Source organism: Lissotriton vulgaris, chromosome 3_2 (assembly GCF_964263255.1).
Source record: "Lissotriton vulgaris chromosome 3_2, aLisVul1.2, whole genome shotgun sequence".
Classification (NCBI taxonomy): Eukaryota; Metazoa; Chordata; class Amphibia; order Caudata; family Salamandridae; genus Lissotriton; species Lissotriton vulgaris.
The window spans coordinates 170361715-170378844 of record NC_141690.1 but is presented as its reverse complement, the minus strand read 5'-3'; positions in this window follow the sequence as shown (position 1 = coordinate 170378844).

Genomic DNA, 17130 nt, shown 5'->3' with positions numbered 1-17130 from the left:
CTTCACTGGCTCCCGGTGGCCCAGCTCTGTACCTTTAAAGTCAGCTGCATGATCTTTAAAGCGCTCTACTGCAAAAGCCCTAAATTCATCTCAAAACTCATTATAAAGTACGCCCCGTCCCGAAGCCTACGCTCGGCTCACCAATGTCTCCTACAAACACCATCTTTTAAACGTAAACGCTCGGGCGGTTGCAGATTTGGCACCTCGTCTGTGGAATGCCCTTCCCCTTGAGATCAGGTTATGCCCTAACCTCATGTCATTCAGGAAATCCCTAAAGACCTGGCTTTACCAACAAGCATACCACTAATTCCGCGGGCCTCCAACCCTGACTGCTCTCTGTCTTCTATAGCGCCAGGAAACCAACCGGTGACAGTGCGCTATACAAACCATTGTTAACATAACATTAACATAACATAACATCATATAGAGCTAAGGAGTGGCAGTCTTCACATTTCTTTGGCAGGTCCAGCTAGCATCAAGTACAGTAGTGTTCCTTTTTGGAAGAAACTTTTGTTTGTGTTTTCTATCTATGTACAGGTTCACTTTACTAATTCTGTCAAGGTGACCTCATATGCATGGCATATGCCAACTCAGATTGGATTATTTGCTCTCCCCTCTCCAACATCTGGATCGGATCTATTTCGCTCGAAAAAGGTCTATAACTAGTACACACAAAACATTAAGGTATAGAAATCTAGGAACCCACTATATACAAAGTATCATTGACCACATAGTTATACATTTATTCAAAATGTATTATTTTTTTTTATTTTATAAAACATATATTTTTTTAATGAATTTTATAGAAGATAGCTGATAAATATTTTTAAGAAGCCTTTTGATGCATTTCTAAATCAATTGGAGTTTTTCATCAAAGTTGCAAAGACATACATATAACTTGACATAAACTTAGAAAGAAGAAGATGAATAAACATGATGCAGGCAAAGCGGTAGATGCACTACGCGCGTTTCGACTCGTAAGCCTTCATCAGGTGACCCGTCTTTGACTTAAAAACAGCTCGAGATGAATAGAGGAGCTGATCGAAAATCCTAAATATATAGTTCTTCAGTCTTGTAGACCCAACGTCGTTGTAGAAAAAGTGCAGATTCAAAGTTTTTAGGATGAAAATATGGTCTCCTTCAACATAGTTGATAGCGACGTAGAAATTTCAGTTGATGCTTGAATTGAATATGTATCTGGAGCTGGTAATAAGATAGCTGCAAAGATATCGGCGCTGTGGATACTGGCTCTCAGGTTATGAGCATCTAAAAGTATGTTAGGGCCAGATCGATCCCCACATAGGAGTATTGCGATAATTCTTGTGGCACGTCCCGGCTCCCCCGCGCGCCTGCTGGTGTAGCTCGGGGCTGCCTGCCTCTCTTGATCGGTGGCTAGGGCTGGAGCGAGTGACTAGAGGCTGCCAGAGCTGCGCTGCCTCTGCACTTCTGCTCCCCCCTCCTGTTCTCGCCCCCACTCCCCTCCCCCTGACAGGCTTTGGGCAGTTCAGGAGGCTGCACCAGCACACGCTCTCCCCTCCCTCGCATCGCATGTGAGAAAAGAGATGGGTCGGTAGTTTTTGAGGTCTTGGGATCTGCAGAGGGTATCTTGAGCAGGGGCCTGACTTTGGCGCATTTCCAGTCATTGGGCAAGGTGCCGGACCTGAAGGTGGCATTGATAATCTGTTGTAATTTTGGTGCGATGTTGGTGGGGGCTCTATGGTAGATGTGCAGTGGGCAGGGATCCGTGGGGGCCCATGAGTGGATGCCTTTAATGGTCAAGGTGGTCTCTTCTTTCGTGACCGGTGTCCAGGAGGTGATGGTGTACTGGCTGTTTTTGCTGGAGGGGGCGATGTTCACAGAGTCAGTGGAGGCGACTGCATGGTGTATGATGAGGTCAGTGATGGTGTAGGCGGAAAGGGTGTCGGGCTGGGGGTGTCGGTATGCGGGGGGCCAGGAGGGTCTGTATGCGAGGGTGCTGCAGAGTGTGGAGTTGGGGCTAGTTTGGACCTGGAAGTGCAGGTGTGCAGCGGCAAAAAAAGCGTTGCTCAAGGTGGCGAGGCGGAGGACGTTTTTGTGTGCGATGGCTTGTGCTCCTCCTGGGTGGTTGGGGCAGTCCTTCCTCTGGATCTTGTATCCATCCGGGATGGCTATGTCAGGGGTGGAGGAGGCATTGGTCCATGTTTCTGTAAAGAAGGCGACGTCTGGTGAGAGGTTGTCAAGGAGGTTCCAGATTTCATCTGAGTGTCTGTGCATGGAGGACATGTTAAGGAGGATGCACTTCAGAGCGTCGGTGTTTGCGGCATGGTTGGTGGTGAAAGTCTGGCCGCAGTGGCGGCTGGAGAACTGGCTGTGGGTTGTGTTTGGCGTGGCTTGCTGGCAGGTGTTGATTCTTCTGGGGTTGAGTGCGAGGAGGGCGGCTGAGTGATAACAGTGGATAGTAGTAGATCAAGGTCGTGGTTGGGTCATGGACGGGCACAGACGGGCTTGCCTTTGATGTGCCTTGGGCGCACCCACTGCGCGTGGCCCAGCATCAACTGCCATTATATAGTGAGGCGGGAGGGACGATCAGCTGGGAGGTGGGAGCGGGAATGGAAATTGGGAGGGGGAGCAGCGGCAGGAGAGGGAGATGGGAGAATGGCAAGGGCACAGTGCAACAGATCTACAAAATACGGGGCTACTCACAATAAAACAAGGGCACAGATCTACAAAATGCAGGGCTACTCACGGAGACTAACACGCAGGCACAGCGATCGCCCTGAGGCAGAGGCAATCAAGAACAGCAGAAGCAAGGCTCAAACCCTCCACTGCCACCTCTCAGCAGCAGCGGAACACCGACAGAGCTGCTGCGGGAGAGATCAGTCCCTGACCGGAGGTCACCTTTGGGTGGCAATTAGGGAATGACATGTGCCTTAGTGCTTATGTTTGTTTGGTAAGCAGCTCCCCCAATTTTATAATTCACCTAAGCAAGCTTCAGGGAATACAATGTTTTCCTGAGTTGGCATGCCATGTCATTTTTTTTAAATCACAAACTAGGTTTTGGTAGTGTAATTAGATGTCACAGGTTTTCAAGGACTGTGTACATAACCCATGGTTGTGAATCAATGATAAGAAAGGCTGGTATAATTCTACCAGTATGGACTTATGCTGGTAGCTGGCAGGGAAAAAGGACCAATCCTATTTGTCCAATAATGGGAGGAAAAGGTGGACAACTTGTTTGGAATAGTCTGGCCAAAAAGAGCACTGTTTCTCCATTTTTAGAAGTGTAGTGTATTGAAGATCTTTGAAGGAGTCTCAATGTCCATTTTAGAGGTCAATCGCAATGAAGAAGTTTTAATCAGTGGCACACTGCATAGGCAGCACAGGAACACCCATTTTTTCTGAATATAACTCCATATTAGCAAGGCAGGAAAGAGATACTGATAGTCTATCACAAGCTTGCAAAGACAAAGGCTAGGCCCGGTAATTTATGGTAACAGTTAGCTCACAGTGCATCCATTATACCTCATCACAAAGCAATGTGCATTTTAGGTGCCCCATGGGGGTGGGATGACTTCAAATGAGATAGTTCCATAGTTATGTCATGGTAACACTACCTACTTGCTACAATTGCAACCATAACATGGAAGCAGAGGTCCAGCATATTTGGTTAAGGGGTGGAGCGGTGATTGTTGGCCGCTCTACTCAGCCTCAGTTTAACTATGTACCCAATCACTTAAAGAACTGGCAGGTGTGCTACATGTGCACCATAAAGACGCAATCAAAGTCCCTGGTAGATAAGCTCGCTCACTGGTTCTCCTCGATTCATTTCATGTTAATTGGAGATGCAGCCTCTAAACACTGCCTGAACACACACACACACAACAAAAATCGAATTTTGCCTTCAAGCAGTGCATGCCATGAAGTACAACTTCAGGGTGAGGATAGGTGTAGGAAGGAAGATTGACTCTGGTGATATGGCCAGGCGGTCGAGCAGTTGTATGGTAGGCCACTGATGGGACGTCAATGGACACCAGGTATGGTGTTAATGGAGCCCAGTTAACCCACTAAGTTAATGCGCTTCCTCCTTTTTACCACTATCTAGGGGTGTATCAAATTCAAGTATCAATGTTGCAGTGTTGGATGCTCTTACAGACATAGGTATTTTAGTATACTCTCTTTGGCCAATACAGGCAGTACATGGTCCCTGGGTCAAACAGGAGCATAATGATGCGGTCGGTCCGGCGGAGGGGCTGACTGACGCCTCCGACAGGCTCAAGTAGCCCGTTGGAGTGCAAATCCTACAATGGGGCAGTGCCTGCAGAGGTACAGCCTTATGGATTACAATGTCCCTTTTCCCTCTGCCTTTATATGGTGGTCCAATCGCCATGTAAAGGCAGACAGAAATGGACTTTGTGGGCCCCTATCAGGGTCCCTGTGCCCCATGGACCTCTGCTATGGTGTCTTTTGGGCACATGTGGTGCCTCCTAAACATCCATGCAGCACATGGTGCCTGGCACACGGTGCTTAGATGTTTTAAAGCTTGCCTTTTTCAATTGTCGCTTGTGCTGCGGCTCTTTTCCGAGCCACAGCACACAAACCTCAATTGAAAAATACATGTTCCCTACCACCTTCACTTTGGTCGATCGTATAAGGCGGGTTGATCTGCTGACTACATGTTGGGGGAGGGTCTCCATCCTGATTCGATGGAGGTTGGACGTTTGTCCGACCACTATCGTAATGAAGCCATAAGAGTCTGTTATTTCTTGAAAATAATATCTGTGCCTATAAACAAGTAAAGCTGGTTGTAGCCAAGACCTAAATATTGGGTTGAATTTCCATTGCTCATATATGGGAAGTGAGGGGGGGATGATATGTGCATATATGTGTGAGAGAGAAAGATAACTGCTGAAAAACAGCCATATTTCTTTCTAAGTCTGAAAAGGAGGTCCAATTAGTTCAGTGCTAATTTCAGCAAAAGCAAGAATGAATTAATTGTTTAAATGCAGTACAGTCCTTATGGGCAGTTTAACTGCACCATGGTGTTCAAAGGTATTACTTGCCCTATCTCCCCCTACATAGCTAAGACCTTATCCAAACACCGCATCAGCATCTTATGACCTCTTATCCCCAACTTACCTAAGACCTCTCATGCCCATTTTCACTTTAACTTAATCCCTCTGCTCAACCCTCATCAACAGATGCCCTTCTATTGGATTTCATCACTATCATCACTGGAAAAGGACAAAAATTGCCTACCTACACCAAAGATAGGACCTGGTCCAGATTCCCCACCGAAGAATGGGCCAAGACCCTAAAATCAACTGCCCCGGCCCATGAAGAAGATCCGGCCAATGCCGATAGCAACTTCAGAAAGTGGATTACGACCTCCCTTGACTCCGTGCTCCCACTCAGAACGTGGGAAGACAAAACCAGCAAAACGGGATCCGCCCGTGGTATTCCCCGGAACTTCGACAGCTCCGTAAAAACTGTAAGAGAGCCAAACGGCTATGGAGAAAAGACTGGCAGAACGCTAGCAAAGAGGCCTATCACACTTCAGTTAAACTCTATAAAACTGCTATTAAGCGCTCCAAAGCCTCCCACTACGATACCCGCATAAAGGAAGCATCCAACTCCTCCAGGGAATCCTTCCTCATTGTAAAGGAGCTACTGAAAGTGCCTATCTCTTCCTCTTCTACCACCCCCCAGGTAGACAGAAGCAACGATTTAGCCACATATTTCAATGATAAGATTGCCCGCATCCTTACCTCCCTTCCCCCTCCATGTCCCTACAACCACAGGAACAATAATTCACCCCCCTGCCAGACTGGAACACGCCCCCAACTTGCAACATTTAGGCCAGTATCGCCTAACGAGGTAGAAGTAACCCTGAATAAAATGAAAAGCGGGTCTCCTCTGGACCCTGCACCCATGAGATTCCTCAAAAACGTAGCCCCCGTCATCACCCCCACGCTCACGGAGCTTATTAACAGCTCACTCGCACAGGGGTCGGTCCCCGACAGCTGGAAAAGCGCGGTGGTGAAAGCTCTCCTTAAAAAACCTCAGCTCGATCCAACAGATATGGCAAACTACCGGCCAATATCTCTCCTCCCTGGGATCAGCAAGGTTACCGAGAAATTAGTCAATAGTCAACTTTCCCAATTCCTCGAGACTAACAACATCCTACGGCAATCCCAAACCGGGTTCCGCCCAGGGCACGGCACAGATACCGCCCTTCTTGCCGTCATCGAGGAGGCAAGGCGCATCCTAGATTCAGGAGGGTCAGTGGCAGTGATCCTCCTGGATCTTAGTGCAGCCTTCGACACAGTCAACCACCGTGTCCTCCTCCATCGGCTGGCGACAGCAGGGCTCACCGGGACGGCACTCAGTTGGATAGAGTCTTTCCTTACCGGACGCACGTTTCAGGTGTGGGACGGAATCTACCATTCATCCACCCTCCCTCTCACGAGCGGGGTCCCTCAGGGCTCCTCCCTGAGCCCCACGCTTTTTAACGAGTATATGGCCCCCCTTGAAGACATAGTGATACCATTCGGTATAAAAATAGTGAGCTACGCCGATGACATACAACTGGTCTTCTCCCTTTCCCAACTAGACGACCACCCAGACAACCTGACAAACTGTCTTACCGAAATTCACGGTTGGATGTGTGAATCATCACTAAAACTAAACGGATCAAAAACCGAAGTGATGCTCATGGGTAAACAATGGGTGACCATCCCCCCAGAGGTCTGGCCGGACGTGTTCGGGGAAATCCCCACCCCGAAACACGAAATCAAGACCCTCGGAGTCTGGCTAGAACCCGACCTTTCAATGAAGACACAAGCGGCCAAAACTGCAGGCACCTGCTTTGGGCTTATGCGGACTACCCGCAGAATCCTCCCCTTACTTCCCCCCGCGTCCAGGAAATTACTCGTCCAAGGGCTCATACTGTCACGGCTGGACTACAGTAATATGGTCTATTTGGGAGCGCCAGAGACTACCCTAGCGAGACTGCAACAAACCCAGAATACAGCAGCCCGTCTACTTATGAATGTTTCCTCTAGAGTGTCTGCCAAGCCTGCTATCAAGGCTCTGCACTGGCTCCCAGTTCGCCAAAGGGTGGAATTTAAAGCCATGTGCACGGCCTATAAACTGATCAACGGTTCCGGACCGGCGATTCTCAGCGGCCTGGTTACTCCTTACAAAGCACCCAGAGCCCTACGGTCCAAGAACGAGCACCTAGCCAACATCCCCAAATTCAAGAGGACACGTACCGGAGGTCGACGCTTTTCTGTAAAAACGTCCACTGGATGGAACTCCCTCCCACGCTCCTCAGACTGGAACCCAGCTATCTGATTTTCAGAAAAAAACGTAAAACCCTTCTATTTCCCAAATAAGCCCTCTGCACTTTCCCCTCTCAGCTGGACTCAAATCTCTCATAGCGCGGGGATGCCCTCGGGTCACCAGGCGCTTTACAAGTCGCTAAATAATAAATAATAATAATAATAATAATAATAATAATAATAATAATAATAATAATAATAATAATAATAATAATAATAATTATGCCCTGAAGACCCACCTCCTAGGCTCATTCTCCTTCATATTTTACGAAGTATTGTAGCATTGACTAAATCTGCAGCAAAAATACGCCATGCATAGGATTCATCTAAATTTAGTAATTGGGCTTCTCTTCAAAGGGAGAGGTGCAGCTTGAATAAAGACAGAAATATACCTATGCCTAGACTGGAGCAACTTGGAATCATTTGGAGCACTGTAATTTAGGCTCCACCTCTACTCATCACAACAGAAATATATATGTGTACGTCACACTATACACTCTGTGTGCCTTAACTTTAATAATGTAAAGTGAAGCACCAAAAACCTATTGCTTAGGTGCGTTCACTGCAGAAACTATACATGTACATACGTGTGTGTGCTAATATTTAGCTTAACATGAAGATTGTAGTTCTCATTCACATTTGTTCTTGTATTTCAAGGTATCCTGCATTTATTGAAAGTACATTGCCTTTGTAAACAATATTTTATTATTCTCGCTTTGCATTTGTCATGACATTATGCATGCACATACAATCATGTTTTTGAAGTTCACCTTGAAAGTGATTGACTTAAGTTTGATAGACTAGGCCTTTATTTCTTAACATAAAACATTTTTTTCCTTGCTTTGCTTGTTCTTTTTCTTTGCAGGTGCATTTTCGTGATTGCATAGTTCGAGATAGGAGTATTGTGTATTGAAGATAGTGAGTCCTGAGAAGAGAAATCTTGGCAAGCACAGGACGATTTAATGAGCAGAAGAAGCCTCCCATTCATCGCATATCAGGAACAGAGGGAGATTCAAGGTTGTCACAACTGCTAGAAGTCAGTGGAATGAGAAAGTCATGAAATGTTGCCATTGTACCGTGTGGAGCTTAACACCATTGGTCCTTGGAGGGGTGGGGGAGTTATGGCTGAAATTGGTGTATGTGTGTGTTTTAATTAATGTATGCACTGTTAGAATTTAGGGCAGATCCTTTTTTGACTTTGAGAGGTACTGACCTTTCTTCTTCCTCTTGTCCTTGAGAGTGTGTAGCTTCATGCTATGCAAAGATTCCCTTTTTAGAAGACTTCTGCTGGGATCTTCACTATGCTGGCACCTTCCTTCCTTTATTCCCGAATCCTATGAGACCCTCTATTCTAAAATCAGTTCTATTGAGGTTTAGAGAATGAATTGGATGACCAGTAAATCACTTCATTTTTAGAAAGGAAGATTGGAGTTCCTTTAAGGAACACCAATTTCTGTTTCTTAATATCTGTAATGTTGTGACTGTATTCTTTGTATCAACAAAAAGAGAGAAGACCCCACGTGTTCCATGGAACAGGGCAATGCAGACAATGAGAAGTCAAAGGGCTATAATATGATGGGTTACACCTAAATAGGATACAGCCAGTAAGTAGGGAGCCCATAGATACCTAAAAACATATGATTATACTAATGGGAAACCTAGGAGACAGTGTGGCGCCCCCACACATGAATATGCATAAGTGGAGGGTCCACTATCAGTGTAAACCAAGGTGAACGTAATAGGGAGATTTAATGAGATATCTCCGAGTATAATGTTCTTCAGAGTACATAATAATCACGGACGATAAAACTTTGCTCTACGCATGTGCCAGGATTGAGCAAGCGCGTGTAACGGGATAACATGTGAAAATAAAAATTAGTGGAGTGTTGGCTTATATAAAGGACTGTTTGTCAAGAAAAATATGTATTGCTAAATGAATTTTCCATAGATTAGTCCTTAACATAATGATTCGTCAATCGTAAAATATACCTTTTATAAATGGCGGCCTTGTACAGGGGAGAAAGATTCCTCTTCCACGCATGCGCGGTGAGTGTTCGCAAAACCGACACCTCCGCTGGGATACATTAAGTTCGATGGGTGTACGTATATAAAGGAAAACGGGTAACGTCCAATTGAACTAAGAGAATACGAGACCGGACGTACCCGTGGCTGTTTCAGTATCAAGACGAAAGAGGTAAGCAGGAGGGAAGAGTAACTTTGGGTTATTGTATGGTATAGAGAAGGGGTTTAGTGTAACAAAACGGGCGTTTAGGAAAGTTAAATGAAACTCTATGCCCTAAGAACGAGTGTCACATGAAAGGGATTAAGCGCTAAAGCAGCAATAAGACGGGCACTAGCGAGCGTAGGACATATATAAACAAACTCCACAGTAATAGTGATGCAATGTAAACGAGATGCACTAGACTAAAGTAAAGGAAAAGATAAGACATTTAACTGTATATGGCCGATTGAAGGGTAAGATAAAATCGACTTCGTAGCAGTTAAAAAAAAATATGGAAGGGAAGAAGGTTTGGCATATCATATAAACAAACAGAAAATTATCCCTTTTGGCCAAAAAACTGTTTGAGGCAGAAATAGTCAAACTTTAACTAATATTGTTTAAATGAGAATCTCGCAAAACAAGGTGACTTATGAGAGTAGGATGAAGGTTCTGTTATAGGGATAAATGACTGGGCGGAGACGGCAAACAATGTGACTCGTTTTCCCCACAGATCCATTAGAGTACCCACTATCCACTATCCGTTATCAAGAGGGGTTTGGTGGCCAATTAAAAGAAGGAAACCCACGGGGACGGGAACTCCCTATATAACTCAAGGTATGTACATAACGGACTAAACAGCTGGGGCCCATAAAAGCTTGAAATAGTTAACAACATTTTAAAATGTTCACCCATATTGCTTTTCTATAGGGGTTCCATCAATATAATAAAGCTAGGAATCTAAGCATGGGCGAATTTTGCGAATCTGGCGTTCGCGAATTTGCGTATTTGCGAACTCGCAATCCGCAAAATCCGCAAATTCTCGCGAATTTGCGTTTTTTTTGTGTTCGCAAGGGTTTCTGCCAGTTCGCAAGAGTTTTGTACCAGTTCGCAATTGCGAACTTACTTGTCGGCTCGCAACGGTCGCGACTATGTTGTTTCTACATCTGTTTCATCATCACAGGTTCCCAGCACCCTCTATTTTACCACTGCCACCCTCTGTTTCACCCATGCCACCCTCTGGTACATCAATGCCACCCTCTGGTTCATCATCACTGTAGATTATGGGGGGGGGGAAGCAAGCACACCTGCCCTGCTTCAACTGACATGAATTAATTTGGGGTTGATTTATTAATGTGTCACTGTTTTAAAATTCCAGTCTGGCACCAGCTTCCTTATCTGTAATTTGCTTTCTGTTGCAGTGCAATTTTTTTTCCAGGACCTTTGTGGCCTACTTGTAGCTTTTCTATGAGCCTGCTGTGAGGGTCAGAGCAGGGTCATAGAATTGTTGCAACTAACAACTGAACTCTGGAGGGGCCCCAGTCAGGAAGCACTACAGGGAATGGTTACTATTACTAATGATGATTTTGAACTTTTGCACCTGCTGAGTGCTTTCAGTTTTGCAAAACTCGTTTTTCAGCAGAACAGCAACTGTAATGCCCCAAACAAACTTAGGCAACTGAACTCTGGAGGGGCCCCTCAGGAAGTACTACAGGGAATGGTTACTAATGATGAGTGAACTTTTTCACCTGCTGAGTGCTTTCAGTTTTGCAAAACTCGTTTTTCTGCAGAACAGCAACTGTAATGCCCCAAACAAACTTACTTGTGAAAGTTGATTTCTAATCCAAATGTGATCCAAAGAAAGTCAAAAGGCCTCAAATCCAAAAAAGTGCAGGCAAATGTCAACCTGAGGAGTTATTCTGATCAAAAATCATCATTTTCAGAAGGTCTTTGCTGTTTGCTAGTGGATTTCTTGTGCAGAATTGCAAATTTTTATAATTTCGCGAGTGCGAGATTGTTGCTGCCTGCCGCACCTAGATGTTTGCAATTGTGAACTCTCGCGATGCGGCGCCAAACTCCCGCGGGATCCCGCAGCAAGATCCAAAATGGCGCATCACTCGCAAAATATCGAGAAAAACAACTCGGCAAATGCTAAATGACGGTAAGTGAACGCCGCACGCCACAATATTGTATCAACAAGAAAAAAAATCCGCTGCGTGCGAATTTGCGAATTTTCGGTAAATTCGCAAGAGTTTGCGGATTGCAAATTTACCGAAAATCCGCAAAATCCGCGAGCGGAACTGATTTTCCGCCCATGCTTAGCGAGGATACACCCAGAAGCTTCGTAACCAGCGTTTAATTAACGACATAAAGGGCGAACGAATAACCAAAGAAATAACTTCTATAAGCCAGAAACAACGGTAATGTAAAACCCCTAAAATCCTTTAAAAACCCCTCAAAAGACGTGTATATATATATATGAAAATCAGGCAATACCAGGCCAAATATCTAGTTATGCATATATCTGTATACTTTATCAGTAGATCTAACAGAGCAAGTGTCTAACCGACCAAGTCCAGTGTCTGGTTATGTGAGGAAACTGTCCAAAACGAATACGGGAAATTCAGAAACCTGTATAGAGGTCAGTATACCTGAGTGAATGGTACGACTGTGATAGTAGATCTGGTCACTTACTATATTATAACGGAGGGACCAGTAATCGAATTTGTATAATAAAATATATGAATCCCAGAAAATAGGAGATGTCTAGTCAAATGAAAAGAAATGTGATGAAATCATTTGAATAAGTAATGTGACACTGTAAGCAAAATGTATATTCGAATGCTTATATGCATCAAATAAAGGGCTATAAATCAGTTTTTAGATTTCCGGTAGCTCAAGTAAGAGATGATGTCTATATACAAAAGTTATAATATATTAATTGATACTTCTCTAATACACAGAAAGGATACCTGTTATAACCCCAAATGAATTTGATCTGTCCTGAGGAAGGTGTGACCACATCCGAGGGCCGATACACCGAAACGCGTCAACGCTTTTTTTTAATAGAATTCAAGCCTAGGAGATTCCTGATATTTTGCAAATTGTAATACTGGAAATCCGAATGAATCAATGCATAGGCTGCTGAATCTGACAATCTGTAACAACAAGAGGTGTTTGATTTAGAATAGGGGTTTCTTTGTAGAAAAATGTGTTTTCTTTCTTAATTAATTTTCCTTGTGAACAATGGTAGGACTATGTTGATCATTTAGAAACTGTATTCTCTTTTTCTCCTTGAAACACTGTATAAATGTGATTATGTTTTAAACTTCTTTTTAATTTATTTTACAATATGAAATGTTTTTTATTTCACATGTTTTCAGTATAATCTTATTGACTTCATACTGAAATTTTAACCTATATGTTTTTTAATAAAAAGACTGTGAACGGTATAAACTAGTTTGTGACCAGTGATTTGAATAGTAATTGGAGTATATATTGTGAGTGAGTAAAATAGCTTTCCATCATACTACCTCTTCCAGGGATAGCCCTTTGACTTCTCATTGTATTCTTTGTATGCCTTGTGCTACTGAGACTGAACCTACTCTGGTGTTTCAGCTTGCCGGTTATGATTCTGTATCTTTATAATGCGATCCTGATATTGGCCTATACTGGATTGATCTCTAATTTGTAATCAACCAACCAATTTTTACCTACCAATTCCTGGTCCTCATTGTGTGGGCAAATTGTATATTTGTAGTTAACTTCCCTACCGCTCGGTCAACTAGAAAGATCTATAGGCTGAAGAATGATTCCCGCTTCCACGTGCACCCTCAAAGTTATGAATTGTACTTTTTACTTTTCCTGAAAAACAGTTCTGATAGAATAGTTCACATTCTGTATGAAATACCAAATATTTGTAGCATTGGTCTACACTGCATGATTTGACTATATTCATATTATTTGACATCTTGAAAACCAGTTCATTTTAGCAACAGATCTGTCCTCAAATAAAATTTCTGATGCAAACATATTCATATGTACATGGTCTGTTAGACCCTTTGAGAGGCCAAAGGGCACTCAGGACCTACTGGATGTTAGCCATGGGTACTGGAGGCATTATCATCTGATGTCTTGGGGTCCATCCTTTTATGACTCTGCAAAGCGGAGTGAAATACAACCACTTAGGACTTCCCTCTCAGTGGAAGCGAAGGCAAGCAGTCAAAGGAAGCGAAGGCAAGCAGTCAAAGCTTTCCATGGAGGTAGAGTGAAGCTGCTCAAGCTCAGAAATCAACAATCACCCATGGGCGCAATCATAAATTGTCCAACCAATTATGTCTGTGGGCCTGGAGGTCTGAGTCCTTCTCCATCTCCCATTCACCCCTTCTCCCAGGTGTCAAGTGTCTCTCCTGCATTGACTAGGTAAGTCCTCTCCTTAGGTTTTGAGTTCTTTTTGGACAGGTATCAAGGCACAGGTGCAAATTACCCCAATTTACTAGCCTGTGCTCTCAGTTAGCTCAGTTCTATCCAAGTACTATTTCTTCCCATAGCAGGATCACTCAGTCCGACTTGGATGGCCAGCGAGCACCCACAGCATTTGTTTAACTCACCTCCTCTTCCAGATGGAGATGTGCCAGATGGATGTTGCCCTGCACTCGGGCCACAATTGTGGCCATGGAGGCTTCAGCCTAAAGTTTGTGCAGACATGCAGGTGATGCAACAGCACAATCTACCTGCCACAGTTTGTTGTCACAGTGTGTGAGAAGGTGGTTCTGACTCTCTGACCCACACAGATTTTTCGCTTTTTAGACACCTGATTTTTGACCTTTTACTGTTGGAGAGCTGCATAACCTGTAACTCACCTACAATAAACTCATTGTAAAATGGACTGCACATATTTTCCGCCGGTGTCTGCCTTGTGAGATAAGGCCACCTCGATGCGGCCAGGGTAAGGGACACCGGTCTGGTTACATGTGGACACATGTGCACACTTGTGTGTACCCATGTAAGGACTGTGTGGGGGAGAATCCAGTCATGTGCGGTCCAGGAGCTGGGTACATTAAGACTGGTGCAGAAGGAACTATGCATAGGTGGGTGGTGACATGGAGTAGGCCTTATAATGTAGTTGTACACAGGTAAGGGACAGTCAGTGTGCTTTACTGTTTCACTGTAGGAATAGTCCATTATACTCCTATGGAAAAGGAGACCACACAGGGTAATTTCAGTTCCCTTGTGCCTTGAAACTCCAGACACGGATGAAAGTACACCATAAGTTGTGTGACAAGAGCCATTCTCCTATGTCCAAAATCATATCTATACTGCTTATCTGTCATCCAGAAATGTCATATTCCTCTGACTCAACTCAGAACCAGAGCCAAGGCCAAGTGTGACCCTGCCAGAATAGATTATTTACCTTCCTCCCTAAGCTGCAGCATGAGATGCTTAGCCCTTCACGGCAAGCATTACCCAGGGTGGAGGTCTTCTCTCCAGGAGGGAGAGATGAGGTGAAGCTGCAGGGCATTAATCATCAGTTGTCATCCGGTGCCAGGCACCAGGGCCATTCCTGGCATGGGCCGTGATGTCAGTGAGAGGGGGACATGGGCTTTTCAGAGACCATTGGGTATGGGACCCCTGGACGACGCCATATTGAAATATCCCAGAAGCCTGGACAGGAAGATGGGAACAGTGGTAAAGAGGTGATGTGGCACTGCAGGATAGGCCAGAGATGCATTGCTGCCAGCACCCTCCACCCCATATTGAAATGTTTTGTGTAGGAAAAGAGCTCTCTCTGGGATGTGCTTTTGTTGAGGTACACAGGACTGGAGGCTAGCGCCATAGGCAGTTTGAAGGAGAAACCCCCAGACTTTCCCCAGGACCCTAGACTATGCCTCTGAGGGAGTCCAGGACCAGTGAGAGTAATCCTGGCTTTCTGCACAAGAAGAGAAGCACAGAAGAGGAAACCAGGTGAAAAGCTGGGGCCGGGAGCCAGTGAAACCTGATCCCTGATAATTGCATCCTGATCCCTGATAATTGCATCCTCTTGGAGGCCTGGAGGCAGAAGGAGAATGCTGCTGGTGGCTAGAGCTGGCCATCAGGAGCGAAAATAGGCCAAGATCAACAGAATCGGCCAAACAAGGACCGAGATATGCTCCTCAGGAGGTAGATGACCTTTGACCTCTGCCGAACTAAATAAGAAGCAAGTGGGGATCTGTAACCGGTTTCTGATGTGCTCCCTGTGTGGATCAGGTCCCAGGGGCTGCCCCCAAAAGTAGACAAAGCTGGAGTGCACAGTTGCGCTCCCTGTGAACTGACCCCAGAAACCACAAAAGTCAGGGAGCGCCGTTGCACTCCCCGCAAAGCTGGTGGGGTACCCAGGATCTCATCCCTGGGTCACCAAAATATTGTAAAAGTTGAAAAGCGCCTTCACCCCACCTCCCCACCCCCCTCCGCCCTTCCAGGTGCCCAGGATCCCATCCCTGGGCCCCAAAGTTGATGAAGTCAGAGAGCGCAGTCGCACCCCCTGTGAAGGTGCCCAGGGGCCCAGGATTCCATCCCTAGGCCCCAAGGAAGACGAAGTCAGGGAGTGCAGTCGCACCCCCAAAAATCGGGATGGAGGCCTAGGATGCAATCCCTGGACCTCAATGGCCAGAGGGATGAGGGTGAGTGCCATTGCACTCCCCTGACACCTGAGAGAGGAGGGGGGAGTGCACTCCCCCGCGTCAAAGGAAGGCCAGCTGCAGCACCTGTGTCTGCCTACAGGATAGGGTAGACCTGAATGAAGGGCCTGCTCACATGGCAGCATGCAAGGGTGCTGCCCAGGCAGGTAGCTGGCGAGAGAGGCTGGGGTGGGCTTGACGAGCTGCCGTCCAATGCAAGAAAGGCATGCAGGTTACCCTGCTGGGAATGGGCGCCCAGAGGAAGAGTAAAAGCTTGCCAAGAGGCTGCTTACTTGCAGGGGGATATAGTGTGGCTCTCCACAGGGTAGCCGCTGCTATGATATGAACGCACCTGGGATAGCACCCCATAATGCCCTACAGGGCCTGACCCATTCTTGGTGGAAAAAGGCTCATTTTCTGGCATGTGTTGACACCCGTAGAAGGGGTCACCAACAAATGGAAGCAATTGTGTAGGGGGAGAAGTTGCAGGAGCAGCACAGGCACCCCCCAAAAGGGTTGGAAAGTTCCCAGTCTGGTGACTCTGAGACAATAACTCCTCAAGGGTTTTGGAACTGTTTCAAGCCTAGCTAATCCTGGAACATTTGTTCTACAGCTTGGACAGATGAAGATTAGGGCTACACCAATGTGTAAAAGGATTAATATGGGTTATTATATTTCAGACATCCTCTAGGGGTGTAAGTGTGTAATAGCAGAGATGTGCCTTTACACTAATGTTAGCCCTTAAGGTCTAGGTTTAATGATAAATGTGATTTTTATACATGTTGACAGGGTGCCTGATTATATTTGCATAATTAAATAATGCGATGGGCAGCCACTGCTTGGTGCCAGTGGTTAGGGCCCTCACGTCAATTTATGGTCAACCGTTGGCTTTTAGGGACCAGATAATGTCTCTGCATGTGAGTGGTGGTACTAAATCCCCCTCTGGTGGGAGGGGTGTGACTGTTTATGCAACGTAATCAAGAAGTTTTCGCATCAGCTTATGTATGTTTATAAATTGTTGCAAAGTATTGAGTAGTGCATGTGTGTAATAAATGTACTTTTCATTTCTATAAAGGAAATCAAAGACAGGGCAGTCATTTATTGAGTGTTATGGTGGCGTATCTCTGAACTTTTTGATTACTAGCCCACACCACCT